This window comes from Pelodiscus sinensis, chromosome 12 (genome assembly GCF_052426305.1).
Source record: "Pelodiscus sinensis isolate ZL-2025 chromosome 12, ASM5242630v1, whole genome shotgun sequence".
Taxonomy (NCBI): domain Eukaryota; kingdom Metazoa; phylum Chordata; order Testudines; family Trionychidae; genus Pelodiscus; species Pelodiscus sinensis.
The window spans coordinates 51,204,205-51,222,582 of record NC_143063.1 but is presented as its reverse complement, the minus strand read 5'-3'; the positions used below and the strand labels follow the sequence as shown (position 1 = coordinate 51,222,582).

The window sequence follows — 18,378 nt, the reverse complement described above, 5'->3', positions numbered from 1 at the left end:
GGCCCCTTGTCTTGTGTGTTTGCACAGCTCCAAGCACAAGGAAACACTTCTCCCAATGTGGGTGCTACTATCACAAAAATAACTGTATCAAATAATAATGATGAGTAGGGTCAGCTTTCAAAGTCACTGGAGGGCCCTTCAGCCTTGAAAATAGGTAATTTGCTAACAACAAAGTGCAGTGAATGATAAAATGCATATCAAGGTAATCGATAACACTGGGAAATGCAGAATGTCCAAACTATTGTTTAGAAATGTAAGACTCCCATTAATCTGGCCAAACTGACAAACAAATTCCATTCGTGATCCCATAATAGTCCATTATCCACCAGTGGATGCTGCCTCAAATACCTCTGGCCTTTGATGAAAGCTTCCATAGATGTAGTTTATGCAGCTAGTGCAGTATGAAAGTTTTGATAGTTTTTCTTAAGCTTTTATAAAAAATCATTGACAAGAAACTGGCCTTGGAAAGAAAAGCAGACCACAGACGACCCATGTGGTTTTAAGAAAATGAACAAGAAGTACAAAGATAGGGAATCTTAAAAATGCCCATTATTTTGTTCATTCTACAAAGAGGAAAAAGGAAAATCCATCTCCTGCTTGCCCCACAAACCACGTATTTAAGTTTCTGTCAAACATAATTACAGCACATTTGGCATAAAATAACAATCCACATCCTTGGAGAGGGGACTTAAGCAGTTAATGTGTGTGATTGAGTGAAATTGCTTTGCTGAATGTTTATGAGCAACCTACGAGGAATGAAATGTGGTGATATTTTAACCATTTAGATGCTAAATCTCCTTTCTCTTCAGTTTCAAAAGTCACTGGTCTGACACCTGCCACAGCATCTGGAAAAGCTTTCTCTATGTGAAATGTACCATCAGCAGAACTATTTCTGTGTGTGCTCGTGATAGGTTTGGAAAACCCTAAATGTACAGGGACAGATTCTGACCCCTGCCTGGCCCCTAGGCCCTGCTCTGGTGCCACACAGGGCCCAGAAGTCCCCCAAGAACTGTGGAAGAATTCCTCCAGTACAGGCACAGCGTGGGGCTGCTTTAAGTCTCTCTATTTTAGCTTCTTCACAAGCCCTGCAAGGGAGGGGAAGTTTGGGTAGTGCGCCCGGAGACAGACATTCTGGCTGTTATGGTCTGGCGCTACCCATAAACCCTACTTCCACCAACAGATCTTTTAGCGTCCCTAGTAGTTCTGGTGCCCTACACAGGGCACACGTTATTGTGCATCTGCCATTTACACTAGTTTAAACCTGCAAATGGCCCATGTGCCATGCTGCAAAGGAAGGTGACCCCCGCAGGGTCCCTGCCAATCTGACCCAGGGGAACATTCCTTCCCAGCCCCGAATAAAATCGGGGGATCGGTTAGACCCTGCACACGTAGGCAGGACCCACCCGGCAGAGCCCCGGGACAGAATTCCCTGCATAACTCAGAGTGCTTCCCCTGCTGGCCCCTGTCTCCAGCCCCTGGGATTCTTGCTACTGGAAGCTGTACTGAAGTGTCCCTTGGGAGGCTGTTCCACAATTTCACTCCTCTGATGACTAGACACCCTCACCCAAGCTCAAGCCTAAACTGTGATGGTCAGTTTATAGCCATGTGTTCTTGTGCCCACACCAGCAGTTCACTTAAATAATCCTCTCCCTCCCCTGGGTTTATCCCTCTGGTTCATGGCTAGAGAGCAGGCAAATCTCCCCTGAGCTTTATTTGGAGTAGGCTAACCAAGCCACACTCTCCTAAGGGAGGTTATGGGATCATCCTAGAAGCCCTTCTCTGTACCTGTTCCCATTTGAATCCATCTTTCTTAAACAATGGGCACCAGAACTGCACCCAGTATTCCTGATGAGACCTCACCAGTGCCTTGTGTGCATGCACTAACCCTTCCCCGTCTTTCCTGGAAATACCTTGCCTGCAGCCTCATTGCTCTTTTTCAAGGCTGCATCACAGTGATGGCTCCTAGTTACCCTGCGATCAGCCACTATGGTCAGATCTCTCTCCTCCTGTCACTTCCAACTGATAGGCCCTCAGTTTATCGCAAAACTTCCCTGGCTTCAGTGAGGCCAAGCCCGGGAGCAGCTGATCGCATGGCTACTATCGACTGATTGCGAAGGACAGAAGGAAAAGGGAAACATTCCATGGTCACCGTGCTGAGTACACGCTGGCTACGCAGTACTAACGTCCAGTACCTCACAAGGCCAAATGCATAGTTTGCAACTGCTACTAGAGGGACGCGCTGCAGACGATGAGCTACAAGCCAGGGCAGGCCTATTTTAGAAGCTTTGCTGGCAGAGCTATATTGGTCAGAGGCTTGATACATTGCCAGCATCAGGATGCCAGTAAAATGCTAGTGCAGGCACAGGAACAGCGATAGAAACGTTCTCATAGCAGGATAACCTATGCTACTCACAGATCTTTATGCCGCTATCATTTCATCTTCACTACGAGGCTTTGGCCAGTTTAACTCTACTGGTAGCTAAAATGGCAAACCCTTCCTTGAGTAGACTGGTCCTTAGCTCCATGCTGCTCTTGGGCGGATAAGACCTGGGACTTTTGCTGGAGATGGCCCTCTGTGCCTCTGTAAAGAGGTGAGAGAGACGGTGGGTGAGGTGATCTCTTCTCACCCATCTGGGACTGACCCACCTACAGCTGCACTACATAGAAAAGCTGTTAAAATGTGCCTGGGCTCTGATGTGTCTGTAGATTAATTCCTGATGATTTGGGGAGGTGGGGCTGAAAGTAGTCAGAGACCATGGGGATGTGGCTAAAAAATTCTACGCAAAACACTCTAGAATGCAGGTAAACCAAGGGTACGTCTACACTACAGTGCTAATTCGAACTAACTTAGTTCGAATTAGTTAATTTGAACTAAGCTAATTCGAACTAACGCATCTAGAACTAAAAACTAGTTCCAATTAGTGTTTTGCTAATTCGAACTAGCGCGTCCACATTAAGTGGACCCTGAACCAGGCTTAAGGATGGCCGGAAGCAGTGCCGGCAGGGCATCAGAGGAGGACTTAGAGCGTGGAGATGCTGTCTCAGGCTAGCCGAGGGCTGTGCTTAAAGGGACCCGACCCCCACCCTGGACAGACAGTTCTCAGGGGTGCCCCGCTTGCAAAGCAGTCCTGGCTTGGAGTGCCCTGAGTGCCCACACTGGGCACATCACAGCACTCGGCCATCAGCCCGGCTGCACTTGCCGCAGGCTGCCATCTGGGGAGAGGGGGGAATTGGGAGGCTGCAGGAGAGCTTCCACCCCCAGAAGCCCACAGAGCCAGCCCAGTCCTCCCCATCGGGGGCTCGTGCCCCATTCCTCCCTCTCCTCCTTCTACTTACCCTTCCCTAGCCCCCCTTCTTATTGATGTACAAAATAAAGATAACGTGTCTTCCAAAATGGAATCTGTCTTTATTGAACAAAACTGGGGGAGACTGGGAAAAGGAGGTGGGAGAGGGGAAGAGGGAGGCTGGGAGAGGAGAGGGCAACTAAAATGATGAGGGGTTGGGAACAGGTCCCATATGAAGAGAGGCTAAAGAGACTGGGACTTTTCAGCTTAGAAAAGAGGAGACGGAGGGGGGACAGGATAGAGGTCTCTAAAAGCAGGAGTTGGGTGGAGAGGGTGCATACAGAAAAGTTCTTCATTAGTTCCCATAAAGAAGGACTAGAGGACACCAAAGGAAAGGAATGGGTAGCAGGCTTCAAACTAGTAACAGAAAGTTCTTTTTCACAAAGCAAAGAGTCAACCTGTGGAACTCCTTGCTGCAGGAGGCTGCAAAGGCTAGAACTGGAACAGAGTTTAAAGGGAAGTGAGATCAAGTCATGGAGGTTGGGTCCATGGAGTGGTATTAGCCAGGGGGCAGGAGTGGTGTCCCTGCCCAAGGTTTTTGGAAGGCTGGAGAGGGATGGCACGAGACAAATGGCTTGGTCACTGTCTTCAGTCCATCCCCTCCAGGGTCGCTAGGGTTGGCCGCTGTCGGCAGACAGGCTACTGGGCTAGATGGACCTTTGGTCTGACCCAGGACAGCCATTTTAAGCTCAGGGCTCAGGGTCGGGGGTCTCACTGGACCCCCTTGATTCTCTTGCACACCTGCTCCTGGGTGGCCAGGCTAGCAGCTATCCTGCCCAAGCCGGCCACTTTCCTGTGCCTAGTGCGGAGATCGTGGACAAGGTCCACGATGTCCGCACTAGCCCAGGCGGGTGCCCGCCTCTTGCGGTCCCGGGCAAGCTCCCGGGAGCCGCCAGCCTGGTCCCAGGAAGAGAAGGAGGGCTGGGGGGCATCGGGTGGGTGGCTCGATCCGTGCCAGGTGCAGGGTCTGCTGGCTGGGTGCTGGCAGGCTTGCACCTGGCACGGGCACCGTAGCCAGCCCGTGCCCCTTTAAGGGGTCCGGGGCCGGGGCCGGGGCCGGGAGGGGGGCAGTAGAGTTTCTCTGGTGTTGGCCAGAGTGGCCACCAGGGAACGCTGGGGAGGGCTAGCCTCCCACTAGTTCGAATTAAGGGGCTACACACCCCTTAATTCGAACTAGCTAGTTCAAACTAGGCTTAATCCTCGTGGAATGAAGATTACCTAGTTCGAACTAAGCGCTCCGTTAGTTTGAATTAAATTCGAACTAACGGAGCGCTAGTGTAGCGCCTATGAAAGTTAGTTTGAACTAACTTTGTAGTGTAGACATACCCTAAGTGAGCTTGTGCTAGAGTTTCATGGCATTTGGCAGGGCTATCCCACGAATAAAGCAAAAAAGCAGAAAGAAGGGTGAGTCTACACAGTAACTCAGAGTGCGTCTGCTGCTCTCTAGCTGGGGAGAAAAGCTAAATCCTCCCTTTTGGAGAAGGTTACTGAGAGGGCTGTGGCTGAACAACTCTGCCAGCATTTGGAGTTCTTGGGACTTCTTAACTCGAGCAATGTTAGTTTTGGACCTTGGAATAGTACAGGCTCTGCACTGGTTCTCTTGGCTTATCTCCTCCTGGGGATAAGCCATGTCCATGTTATCTGCCTGTGGTACCTTTGGCCTGCAGTTGTTGCTGACTCACTTTACAGAGCCCCTGAAACTCATCAGGTCAACTAGAAATCATGCTGATCCTGTCAGGAAAGTGCCCCGAAGACGTGCTGAAGTGTTATCAGCCCCCGTTCTGAGGAGCTATGCCTGCCATTTTTAATGTAGTCGCGCAGCCTGGATTTCTTGTTAAAATGCAGAGCAGCTGCTGCTTGTTCTGGTAGGAGTGGTACCAAGTGTGTTTTCGATCTTTTGTGTTTGGCCACAAAGCTGCCGCCTTTTCTTTCATGTCTGCCACTCCCCACAGGCATTCTTGGCTTTGTCACCTCAATCCAGATTACTGTAATGTTAGCCAAAAATTACAGTAGTGCTGAATTCAACAGTCACCAGGTAAACAGGGATTATACGAGTGCTTCAGGGTTGGAACAGTCTATCAGATCATTTGTATAGGGTGCTGATTTTAACCTACACAGCCCCAGCTGCCTGGGCCCTTGCCTACCTTTGGGACTGACTGTGCCCAGGGCTTTCAGAGGCCATGGAAATCAGTGGAGCCATTTGAGCTAGTAGGACCTTGGCTTCCAAAAGAACGGCCCCAGCACAGCATGATTCGCGATGGCTCCTCTGCATCCCATCTTGGATGCTTTCTAGGGCAAGCCGCAGGGCCACCCTTCCCTCGGAAGCCTCCCCAGGGTAGACGCATGTGCCAAGGAAGGGTTAGAGTCTGAAGGCACTAAATATTTCTGGAAGACTGGCAAGAGCTGAACCAATTGGGAAATACTTTTGATTGTGCTATGAGACTAGAGCCCAGCGCACAAACAACCTCAACCTAACACACCGAGAGGAAGCCTTTCCACATCCCGGAAAGAGACTGGAGGCCAGGCTGTCTGACCCTTTGCAACGCACAGCAGGCCAGGAGGACTAAAAGTCTCCTTCTCCCTTTTCCTGCGGCACAAGGTCCAGCTGGTGTCGATGGCGTACAGGCACTGTGATGCCAGCCTCCCAACAGGCAGTGGAGCCATCAGCCCAATCTCACTCTACCTCATCAGCAGAGTTAGCCGGGCATGGAGGGGAAAACATCCTGCACCCTCCAAAATGGCAGCCAGCTTCCTTCCGGGGACCTCCACTACAGCCTCCTCTTCCCAAAGGGCTCTGCCTTCTGAGCACAATCTGTCTGCTGCAGGCTTTGTTATCACGCACCGTAAAGTGTGAATCCAGCACAAGATTCTGTGAAGCCGCAGCTCAAGTGTCTCTTGACACAGGTGCATGTGTTGGCTTAGTCAACCAGGTCCGGCTGCCCTCATGTCTGACAAATAGCAGCAATCTTATGAAAAACTGACCTGATTGAAACGGGCGCCCAGTTCTCTCCAATAAGGGGGCAGTAAAATGGAGCGTTCTGTCCCCCCCCCGCCATCTCATCAGACACACCCTCCCTCACCAACATAGGCTCAAAACCAAGCACCTAAGTATCTGGTATTTGTATGATCCTTGTCACCAGAGTAATTGAGCACCTCACAATGCTTAAGAGATTTAAGCCTCACCACTCCTGTGAGGTAGGAAAGTCTTATCCAGCTTAAATGACTTGAGCATAGTTCATCTGTGGCTGAGCTGGGAACTGAGCAGAGGTCTTTGAGCCAGATCACTAGCTTATCCACTACACCAGGGATGGGCAATAAGAAAGGGTGGCCCACCAGGATTAGTCCCTGGCAGGCCACCACTATATTTACCTGCACCTCCGAGGTATCAGGCAATTGCAACTCCCATTGGCCGCGGATTGCCATTCGCAGCCAATGGGAGTGGCAGGAAGCGGCATGGACTGGAATAGCACTTCCCCCTGCTCTCATTGGCCAGGAACGGCAATCTGCAGCCAATGAGAGCTGTGATCGCCCGATACCTGAGAGGGTGCAGGTAAATATGGAGGTGGGGGCCCGCCAGAGAATAACTCCACAGACTGGATCCAGCCCCTTGGTTGGAATTTGCCTACCCTTGCATTAGACCATCCTTCCTACCCTCCTGTGCCATTTGAGCCCTTGACAGCCCTTTATTGATTACTCAGGCAGAGAACCAAATATGTTGGCATCTGTCATTCCTATTTTAATCAGTCCAGGCAGCTGCCAAGTTGTTCCCCTCCTCTATCCTGTTCTGAGTCTCTCTTCCCATGTCTGCTCGAAAGATCTGTCTTCTCTGACATAGCCAAGATTCCGGGCAGACCTTTCCCATGCCATCGGCCCCCAAAATAGCTGTGTTCTTCGTATTTATAGCAATGCAGGACTCCAGCCGGCCAATTGGTCGAATTTCCACTGTTTTTATGTTACCTTACCTCTCCCACATGGACAGCCTCTCCATGCCTCTGCTGAGAGGATGTGCTTGGTTGGGGGTGGGGGAACTGGAGTATTCAAGATGGTAGCTGGAGAGAGGGAAAGCTGTTTTGCATATTTACTGTTCCTTAAAGCTGGTTTTCTAAAAAAGAGAAAAAGACAGAGAAAGGGATTTCTGTAAGTAGCTGGGACAATGAGAACAAGGCAGGCAGTATGCCAAGCACGGGACGGCTGCCAAAACACATATCATTAGCTTGGACCAGCTATAAGCAAGGAAATGAGAAACATATGTTGGAGAGCAAGGTTAGGAGTGAGGGACTATGGGTCAGTGACAGTCGTCCGAAAACTTTTCCCTTGTTCTTCAGCTGTGGCCTGATGGTGTCAAATGTCATTCAGACGGGCTTCATTTCTCATGGTGGTCAGGCTTATTTTGGCTTGTTGGGTTTTTTTTTTTTTTTTTTTTTTTTTTGGAAGGGGGGTTGTTTTTTCCCTGATGTGAATTACTGGGAGGAGGAAGAGCACAGACAAGGAAGCCTTTTCTATTTTTTTCACAGTTATGGGAAAATAACAACCTTGTTTTCTGTGATGCTCTCCAAATTCCTCACCCTTCATGAAATAACGGTGTCTGCGGGACTGGAATTCGGGCTGGCCTATGAGAGAAGAAAGGGCTGGGTTGTGTGAGTTCCTAAGCAGTTCTTGCTGTTCTTTCTTAAATATAATTAGATGCGCCTCATTACCTCTTACTGAAGGTCTTTTGTACTTTTTCAGAACTGTATTTCCTGAGAGTCATGACATGCCACAGCTTGTAGCATCCACTCCTAGTTTATCATATTAACAGTTTATTTTTAACATTTTTTATCCTTGATGCACACTTTCTCCAAGCTGTTTGCAAATTATTTCATTTTTCTCCAAAGGCTCCACTCAGCTGATCTGTTAGTCACTGACACTTAATAAAGTGTTTGAAGTGCCCGTTCCTTTCCCCAACACCACCGTTCCCGCCTCTCTCTCCCCCTTTGATGGAAATTTCACTGGCTAGCGCCTACAGAATTTTGCTCTTTCCCTCCCCAGGTCTGAGCTGTGCTGTTGCCTGTCATTCCAACATACAGCACAGCACCGTGGGAAGCACAGATGATATTGCAGGAGGCTGTAGTCTCAGGAGCACACTAGCCTTAGCTGACAAGAACCTCAAACTAATCGGAGCAGTGCTGGGGAATCAGGTTCAGCCATAGCTCTGTGATGTGGCAGTTTCATATGCATCCGTGTGCTCGGAAATGGGTGCAGAGCTGGACAAACCGAGCAGGGGCAAGCAAGAAAATCAATGTATAACCTGAGTCCGACCTCGAAATAAGCCCCCTAAACCTCTGCCATCAATGGAAGCTACATGTGATTTTCAGACGGTTGAAGCGCTGTCTGTTTTCTACAGGTTGAACCGCTGTGGTCTGGGACTCGCTGGTCCAGCAACATCTGAGGTCTGGTCTGGCCAAGGATCTTGCTGGACTAGAGTGCCCCAGTGCAGAGTTTGCAAGCAGCTGGGCGCAGAGTTGGCCAGCAGGGCCAGCAGGGCAGTGGAGCCTGCAGCCGGTGGAGTTGGAAGCTATAGTGGATCCAGACAGATCCTCTTCCAGTCTTTTAATTTCTTCTGCAACCACCTTTTGAAATGGAATTAGGTGAGGACACTGAACCACTGCCCTGGTGAAAACGTGCCATGGACTTGCGAATGACCCAAAGCACTTAGGGTCTCATTTTATGCCTGACAATAGCTTTGACAATAATATTTTGTGCTTTGCAAGCCAAAGATTTCCAGGTTTTAAAAATTCCACTAATCCATTAAGCCTCACACCCCTTCTGTGATACAAGTCTTATCTGTATTCTGTAAATGGGAAAGAGGGTGAAGTGACATGCCTGAGGTCACCCAGGAAGTACACAGTAAAACCAGGAGGCCTGACACGTAGTTGCTTACTCTAGACACTAAATAGCAATCTGTCCTTCACACAACTGTGAAACGACCTCTTTGACCAAAACTAGCTTATCTCCAATGTCTCTACTTCAAGTCCCTCCTTAAAACACACTTCTTCCATATTTACTTAACTACTACAACAATAAATGATATAGAAAACTCTAAAGCAGATAGGTAGCAGATTTTCCAATACTGAAACATTAATAACCTTATCATTAAAAACAAATCAACACCAAATTCTTGGTCACAGGGGTGATTAAGAACAAGGGGTCATCTTTCCAGAGTACAACAGTCTCCATCCAATAATGTCTGTATTTCATAATTTTCATGCCTTGCTAAAAACCCATGAGCCAGCATGACTAAGGTGACACGTTCCTTGTGTTGAATATAGGACACCTGAGGAAATTACTTGCATGCAAGAAAGTTCAAAGGCAGTCAATCAGAACTGTGTAGTACAAACATTCAAATTAACATCAAGTAGACTGAGCCCCCATTAAAAAGAAATACTGTGTAGCTGGATTCTTTCATTTACCTTCTTATCATTAAGGTTGTAGCGTTCACACACACACAGACACACAGGCTGTGTCTAGACTACACCTCTCTGTCGACAGAGAGATGTAGATTAGGCACGTCGAAATTGCTAATGAAGCAGGGATTTAAATATCCCGCGCTTCATTAGCATAAACATGGCTGCTGCTTTTTTTCTAAACGGAGCTTTTTCGAAAAAACCAGCAGTCTAGACGCGGATCTGTCAAAAATAAACCCTTTTTCGAAAGAGCCTGTGTTCCTCAAAAAATGAGGTTTAACGGATCTTTCGAAAAAGGGTTTATTTTTCGACAGAGCCGCGTCTAGACTGCCGTTTTTTTTTAAAAAGCTCCGTTTAGGAAAAAAGCGGCGGCCATGTTTATGCTAACGAAGCACGGGATATTTAAATCCCTGCCTCATTAGCAATGTTGCGCATTCAGGGCGAAGTGCTGTTTCTGGGCCCAGGAAAGGAGCACTGATTGCTGGCACTGCCTCAGCATAAAGCTCGGGATGACAAGCTGCAGCTGCAGAACTTTCAGATGCACCAGGCCATGTTCCTGGGTCCAGGTGCCGAGTTTGCATCCGCCCTCCAGCAAGAAGTGAGCGGCCGTCACACTGTGGAAACTTAGATATTGAACTGCCAATAATGATTCTGGGCAAGCCATCCTGCCACTTGCTCCCCTGGCTCACATGGGCCATCTTTACTGCCCCCAGGAAAGATTCGCCTACTGGCTCAGCAGGTGCAGATGAGAGTGGCATGTGCTTTTGGATAGCTTGAAGTAATGTGGCTCTTTTCTCTCATGAGATTGGCTCTTGATGAAAACAGACGTCTCAATGGTTATAGCTGCCCGGTGTATCCTGCACAATAGCTATGAAGCAAAGCAGAAGTTGCGGCTGGAACGGAGGGCAGAGACGAAGCAGCTGTCTGCTGAGTTTGAACAGAAAACGCATTAGAACTGCTCAATGTGTATGGCTTCAAAAGAGCACTATAACAGCGATCCACAGTAATACATTGTGGTGTTTTGTGCTCTACCTGGCCCTTCTGTTTTGGGGCCTATTAGGAATTGTGTGATACTTGACTATAACACTGTCAATACACTCATGAATTGTGAGGTGCTTGCTGCACATTTATGACTATTACATCGTGTTTGTCACTGATCCTGTGAGCTGTGTTCCACTGTACAGTAATAAGCGGATGCTTTCAGAACTGCTAGGCACTCTGTATCATATGTTATGAACTAATAAAGATGAATTATGTTCCAAATAGTAGAATTTTATTCAGTAACAAAAGCAGTGCAAAGAAAAATCTGTAGAATTTAAAAGCAAATACATAAAAAAACTTAATAAATTAAAGGAACAGAACTGAACAAGGGGAAAGAATATACCTGTCCCTTTTAGCTACACATTCAGCTATCACAGGTCAGTGTACGTGATACTGAGGTTGTCCTTAATGTGACCCAAGATGGCATGATAGAGGTGAGGATGCAGCCGCTGATGCCATGTGAAATGTTGAGGGGGAGTGTAGGGAGGTGCTATCGTGGAGTTCTCCAGGGCCTGAAAAAGAGCTGAGCCCATGACTTTTGAGTCTGTAGGTCTACAAGAGTCTGCAGCATCTGACACAGAATCCTTATTACATCCTGATGCTTTTCCCTCTCTTTTTCCTGCTGGGACTTCTGGGACTCTCCTCTGCTTTTTCCTTCTCCAAGCTGTCTTCAATATTCACAGCTGTTTGCAAAACTGGCTTGCTGGACCTCCTTGTACATGTAATCCTGGGTCCCCCTCTTTCCCATCCTTATCTGGCTCAAGCATTCTACCAGTGTGGAAGGGGCACACCTCCCAAAGGCATATTGGCAGCAGGGCTGATAAAACACTCACAGACACCATTTTCACAGACAGTGGCTATTCTAGCTGATAGTTCACTCCTCCTGGTAACAAAGGCACAGACAATGTAGGTGCTGCTGGTATTCTGAAGCGGCCCAGGCCTACACGCTGCCAACCTGTGTGCGGCCCAGGTCTACACGCTGCCAACCTGTGCGCGGCCCAGGTCTACACGCTGCCAACCTGTGCGCGGCCCAGGTCTACACGCTGCCAACCTGTGTGCGGCCTAGGTCTACACGCTACCAGCCTCTGTGTGGCCCAGGTCTACAGGCTGCCAGTCTGTGCGCGGCCCAGGCCTACAGGCTGCCACCCTGTGTGTGGCCCAGGTCTACACGCTGCCAGCCTGTGCGCGGCCCAGGTCTACATGCTGCCGACCTGTGTGCAGCCCAGGTCTACAGGCTGCCGACCTGTGTGCGGCCCAGGTCTACACACTGCCAGCCTGTGCGCGGCCCAGGTCTACACGCTGCCAGCCTGTGCGCGGCCCAGGTCTACAGGCTGCCAGCCTGTGCGCGGCCCAGGTCTACAGGCTGCTAGCCTGTGCGCGGCCCAGGTCTACATGCTGCCAACCTGTGTGCGGCCCAGGTCTACAGGCTGCCAGCCTGTGCGCGGCCCAGGTCTACAGGCTGCCAGCCTGTGCGCGGCCCAGGTCTACAGGCTGCCAGCCTGTGCGCGGCCCAGGTCTACAGGCTGCCAGCCTGTGCGCGGCCCAGGTCTACAGGCTGCCAGCCTGTGCGTGGCCCAGGTCTACATGCTGCCAGCCTGTGCGCGGCCCAGGTCTACAGGCTGCCAGCCTGTGCGCAGCCCAGGCCTACAGGCTGCCAGCCTGTGCGCGGCCCAGGCCTACAGGCTGCCAGCCTGTGTGCGGCCCAGGTCTACACGCTGCCGACCTATGCGCGCCCAGGTCTACACGCTGCCGAACTGTGCGCGCCCCAGGTCTACGGGCTGCCCGACCTGTGTGCGGCCCAGGTCTACACGCTGCCAGCCTCTGTGTGGCCCAGGTCTACACGCTGCCAACCTGTGTGCGGCCCAGGTCTACACGCTGCCGACCTAAAAGAGCTAGCCCCCCCATTCTGCTCTCTCTTTGAGGACCAGGAACAGTGCCATTGGCAGCAGCTACCAGATACCACACAGCTCTTTCCGAGCAAGTGCTTTGATTCTTCAGGTCAAAGCATACAGAGAAAATATATTAAAACCAACAAACGCCCATGTGGACATGTGACAGGGTGGATACTGGTCCTGCCACTCCCCGCCCCAGAGAAGGCTGGTGGAAAGAGCCTCTGAGCTGCCTTGTGTGGTTGTTTGGGAAGCAGCCAATCAGGATCCAGCAAAGGTCCTACTTCCCGAGGAGAGTGGGGCAGCACTGGGATGGGTCCCTAGGGAGGGGGTGGAATCTCCATCCCTGGAGGTTTTTAATCCCCTGCTGGACCAAGCCCTGGCTGGGATGGTTTAGTTGGGGTTGGTCCTGCTTTGGGCAGGGGTGGACTCCATGACTCCTGAGGTCTCTGCCGCCCTGGAGTTCTGTGCTTCTATGAGTTAGTGTAAGGAGAGCTGCTGGGCTAGAGCAATTCAGCTCTTTGGTGGAGCTGGAGGAGAAGCAGATGGTGCTCTGGGCTGGCTGCTGGGATTCACCTGGAACAGGCCCTGAGGTCAGGGGAAGAAGGTGCTGGGAGCATGGGGGAATGGCCCAGAGAATAATAGCAGCACTGCAGTTATTTAAATAGACACTGCAGACAGCTGCTGTCTACAGGGCCCCTGGGCTGGGACCTGGAGTTGAGGGCGGGCCTGGGTGCTCCTAATGCCCCATTAACTATTGGGGGAAGCGGCCTAGACCGCGAGGCACCCCGTAGCAGGGAACTAAACTAGAGTGATCCAGCTGAACGACTACGGCCAGAAAGACCCCGAGAGGGCAAAGACGTTTCCTCCAAGGAAGGAGCCAGGGCCACCGCTCTACTCCAAGAGATATTACCAAGGACACCGAGAGAGACCCTGGCTGGACTTGTACCTGGAAGGGGTTTGCCTCGTGTTACATACAGATCGTGTGTGGCTAGGATGGAGGGCTGAGTTGCTGAAGACCTATCACAAACATAACGACAGGGCGCAGGTGCACACACTAAGCCAGGGGCACTTGTGACAGATGACTGAACCCCCTTCGAGCATACTAGCAGCTTAACAGAGCTCACACATCAGTCATGTGGGGGGTTGTGGATCCCCCCTTGGACAGCAGGTCCTCTTTGCTGGATCAGAAAGGAGACCCCCACATCAATTCAAATTGTCTGTTGGCCTCTGGAGAATCCATTTAGAACTAGGCTATATGAGGCTCTCCGGGAGATGGTACATCTTTGCGGGAGGCAGAGGGTGCACAACCTGGCTGATTTCCCTAAATTGCTACCCAGTGTTTTTGGTTCCTGGAGGAACTGTGGCAGCCCTCCTCCATGGAACAGAACACAGCCATTCATTTACACCAGGGACCCCAAAGACACTGCCCGGGCCTGCAATCTCTATGGCAGGAGCTCACGGCCAGGAGTGGGAGAGCAGAGGCAAAGGCCAGATATGGAGTGGCAGGGGACAGAAGCCAAGATCATTGTAAAATGGGAAGAGGAGAGTCCACAGCTGGCTTTGAAAACAGAAATGGCAGGAGAGAGGAGCGGAATAGGAAGGGTTGTTTCATGGTTAAGGAACTAGACGAGGCCTCAGGACATCAAGGGTCCCTTCCCAGCTCTGCCATGGACATTCCAGTGCTGTACATAAATACTGGAGACAGGGAGAGAGCAGTAGAGAATGGAGAGGAGAGTGCGACCCAACAGATTACAATTATCTTAGCTTTTTATTTTACTATTTAAAAAGATTGACTTCATCTCACTTTTCATAAGGGGTTATTGTTCTTCCTATAAAAATGCTGCATAATATTCCAAGTATTCAACACCTAGTTCTATTTCCTGTTCCATGACAGTGTTGATAGCGCTGTTTAATAATCCCAGTAAAATGCATCGGAGGGCATGCTCCTCTGGAATTCATCACTCCCCGGTAGCTGTAATGCTTGGCCTCACCACCTCAGAGATCACACTGTTCCAACCCTCCTCGTGTCTTGTTGGGCCTTCCCATTTCATCAGAGTTCAATGCAATGTTCCTCATTGCTTCCTTTTTGAAGCGGGACACAAACAAGAGAATGCAACTGGTATTACAGCCCAGCCTCAATGCAGAGCACTTAGACGAAAACACATTTTTGTGCTAAATGATTATAGAGTGGAGACGCTGTCTATACTTGTGTGGCACTGGAGACTGTGACTTGGGGGCTGAACTTCCAGGAAGAGATTCTAGCCACGGCAATGTGCAACGCTTACTGTGACTAGCCAGTTGAAACTGAAGTGAGAACAAAACAGATCTCTTGCAAGCACTAGAAGCACTGCTCACTCAACACCACTCGCCACCCACAGCGAAAGGGGCCTGAGAAATACTCCAAAGGGGGCAGATAAAAGTCCCACCAGAGCTGGTGCCTTGGGACAGGTGATAAACATCGGGAGGAGTATGAAAAAGCACTTCATTCGTTATCGGCAAGCAGCAGTTACCAGCAAAAGGGCAGGCAGGGAGAAGGTGGCCTTCTCTGACTATAACTGGTTCAAAGGTACTTGAGGTGTTTAACAACAGTTGATTACTCAGGCAGAAGATGCTAACTATGATGCAGTATTGCAGCAATTTCACAAGTACTGCACTACATGTACAAATGCTGGGAGAGATGATTTTAACTAGAGGACAAAAAGAAGGTGAAACCTGAGAAGAGTTCGTCATTGATGGCAGGAATGTAGCCGTGTTAGTCTGGTGCAGCTGAAATTTACATCCCCCCTTCCCCTCCCTCCGTCCCCATTCTGTTCTGAAATTTGATTTGTCCTTTTCATACGCGTTCATTTTTTTTAATAGTATCCTTTGGTATATATGGTTGTGACAATTTTCTTCCACTATTTGATCTGAGGAAGTGGGTCTGGCCCACAAAAGCTCATCACCTAATAAACCATCTTGTTAGTCTTTAAAGTGCTACACAGTCCTGTTTTTTGTTATTGATGTGACGCTGAAGAGCCAATCTTGCAATTTTGGAGGGATAACTAAATCCCTGATTCAGAGGGGTAGCCGAGTGAGTCTGTAACTGGAAAAACTTAAAAACAATGAATGATCCTGTAGCACCTTATAGAATCATAGCATCATAGAATACTAGGACTGGAAGGGACCTCGAGAGGTCGAGTCCAGTCCCCTGCCCCCTTGACTTACAGACTAACAAAACATGTCGATGGCTTCATGAGCTTTTGTGGGCACAGCCCACTTCTCCAGATGACCGGAGTTATTGACGTTCCAGTTCAGAGGCCAGAACGTGATTGTAATCTGGAAGACAACATTTAGCGCGAGAACCTAACAGATTACCCAGGATTAATTCTTGACAAAGTGACTGGAATTTGCCAAAAAAGGAGTCACCCAGGACAGAATGAATCATAGAATCCTAGGGCTGGCAGAGAGTCAAAGGCTGCTGTCAAATCCCCCCTCGCTCTTCTCTTCTGCAGACTAAACAAGCCAAAATCCCTCAGCCTCTTCTCGTAGGTCATGTGCTCCAGCCCCCTCAGCATTTTGGTTGCCTTCTGCAGGATCCTCTCCAGTGATTTCACATCCTTTCTGTAATGGGGGCCCAGAATTGAACACAATACTCCAGATGTGGCCTCTGAGCCGAATAAAGGGGAATAATCACCTCTTTAGGTCTGCTGGCAATGCTCCTCCTAATGCACCCTAATACGTCATTAGCCTTCTTGGCTACAAGGGCCCACTGTTGTCTCATCTCCAGCTTCTCATCCACTAATCCCCAGGACAGATTATGGAGGACAGACAGTCCTTTGACACCATGGACATAAGTGAAAATCCAAAACAGTACGAGAAAAGAGACCCATGGCAGAAAGATAAACCGAGCTCAGATCTGAACTCCCCTCCTTGGAGATGTCCACAGAAAGCAGCACAGCCAAGGTGATGCCTAGCATATGGGAAAAGATGCAAGAAAGGCAATGGACTGTTCCATTTCCCAAACATTGCACATGCCAGCAGTGTATGCCAACAGCACCAGCAGCTCAGCCAAATTCTTCACAAGAGCAATGGACAACGCAGGAGGCGATGTTACCACGACAGAGCGTACAGGGAGATCGCAGTAAGGACGAGGCAGTCACCAACATGCCTGCCCCAACAGACAGGGGAGGGGTACAACGATTCATGTAGAATGTTGAACTATACAGGGAAATTCATGCTAATGTAGCTGCCCAAACCAGCAATCTGAGGGTGCATTTACACTGCAGGGCTTAACTCGAAATAGGCTACACCCATTGAGCTATGCCAATTGTGTAGCTTATTTCAAAATAGCTTATTTCAAAACTGGGAGCTTCTGCATAGCGCTTCTTTCTAAATAGAGTGCTCTTACTCCAACTTCCCTTACTCCTCATACAATGAGGATTATAGGAATCAGAGTAAGAAGGTCTCCAGCTTGACAGTATTTTGATATTATTTCAAATAACTGCCTGCTGTGTAGACACGGACTAAGTTATTTCAAAATGATGTTGCTGTGTAGACGTACCCTGAGAGTGCTCCTGTGCAAAGATGTTGAATGGACATGGGATGTGAATCTTAATGAGCTTAAAAAACCAAAAAGGATTTAATTAAAGAGTCCCCAGTCCTGAGGTACTATGCGGGTAAGCGCAAAACTACATGTCCACAAATGCTTCCCCGCATGAAGGCAATGTACAGTCCTTAAAGCCTTATGGTCAAAACTGGAGTGCAGTGGATACTAACAAAAACTGAGTGTCAATATGCTAAAATGAAGAAGGCTGTTAGCACAAGATGGCCAGCACAGAATATTCCTAGTGTAAACTCAAGGGGGAGTTCTCATTGCTAGATGGCCTTTTGTCTAAAGACACTGTTAGAAGGGGATTTTGAGTCTAAGGCCAGCAGTACCACCTAGTGGCAATACTCCAGACTGTACCACCCAGTGGTGAGAGTCAGTGACTGCCTTGGCAAGCTGTGGGATCTGGTGTCTCTGGTCCAGTGCCAAGAGTTGGCGGCTGGGGAGCACAGGTCCTCCCTGCTCTGGATTCCAATCTAGGACACAAGGAAACAGCTGTTAAAATTGCATGGCCTAGGAGCACATGCCCCATGCCTACTTCCTGTGCCATTTCCTACCCCATCTTTGGATCCCTTGGTGGGTACTACTGGTTTTCTCGAGGTCCCCTGGGAAGTGTTTTTGGGCCACCCTCCAAGGGTTTCCTTCTGGCTCTGGTAATTCAGCATCCACGGCCCAGGGTCTGCTGCGACTTAGCCATAAGGCCTGGTCCCAGTTTTTGACAGCCCCTCTGTAGGAGGGTGTGGGACTCAACTGCTCTCTTGCTCTGTCTGCCCAGACTGAGTTTCTCCCTTTTGAACCCATTCTTCACTAATAACAGATCAGGCAGGGGCTACGGGCCACATCCACACTGCGGAGTTTTTGCACAAAAACAGTTGTTTTTTGCGCAAAAACTCACAGAGTGTCCAAACTACAAGCGCGTTTTTGCGCAAGAAAAAGTACAGTGGATCGTCAGAAGACAGGGCTTTTTGCGCAAGCATTATTCCTCTTTCTACGAGGAATAAGCCTTTTTCCGCAGGAGTGCTTGTGCAAAAAGGCGTGTGTGGACGGACAACAGGGGTTTCTTGTGTAAGAAA

The 18,378-nt window shown here is 49.4% G+C and overlaps 1 protein-coding gene and 1 long non-coding RNA gene across 4 annotated transcripts in view; one reads left to right on the top strand and one right to left on the bottom strand.

Moving 5' to 3' along the window:
• ZFHX3 (zinc finger homeobox 3) overlaps positions 1–18,378 on the bottom strand; it is an 866,714-nt gene that overhangs the window by 345,018 nt on the left and 503,318 nt on the right. The window contains exon 4 of the mRNA XM_075939759.2: positions 7,307–7,446. The gene's annotated coding sequence lies outside the window, so the exon portion shown is untranslated. The remainder of the gene's footprint in view (positions 1–7,306; positions 7,447–18,378) is intronic.
• Positions 1–18,378, top strand: part of LOC106732259 (uncharacterized) — a 115,518-nt gene that overhangs the window by 75,288 nt on the left and 21,852 nt on the right. The gene's annotated exons all lie outside the window — the stretch shown is intronic.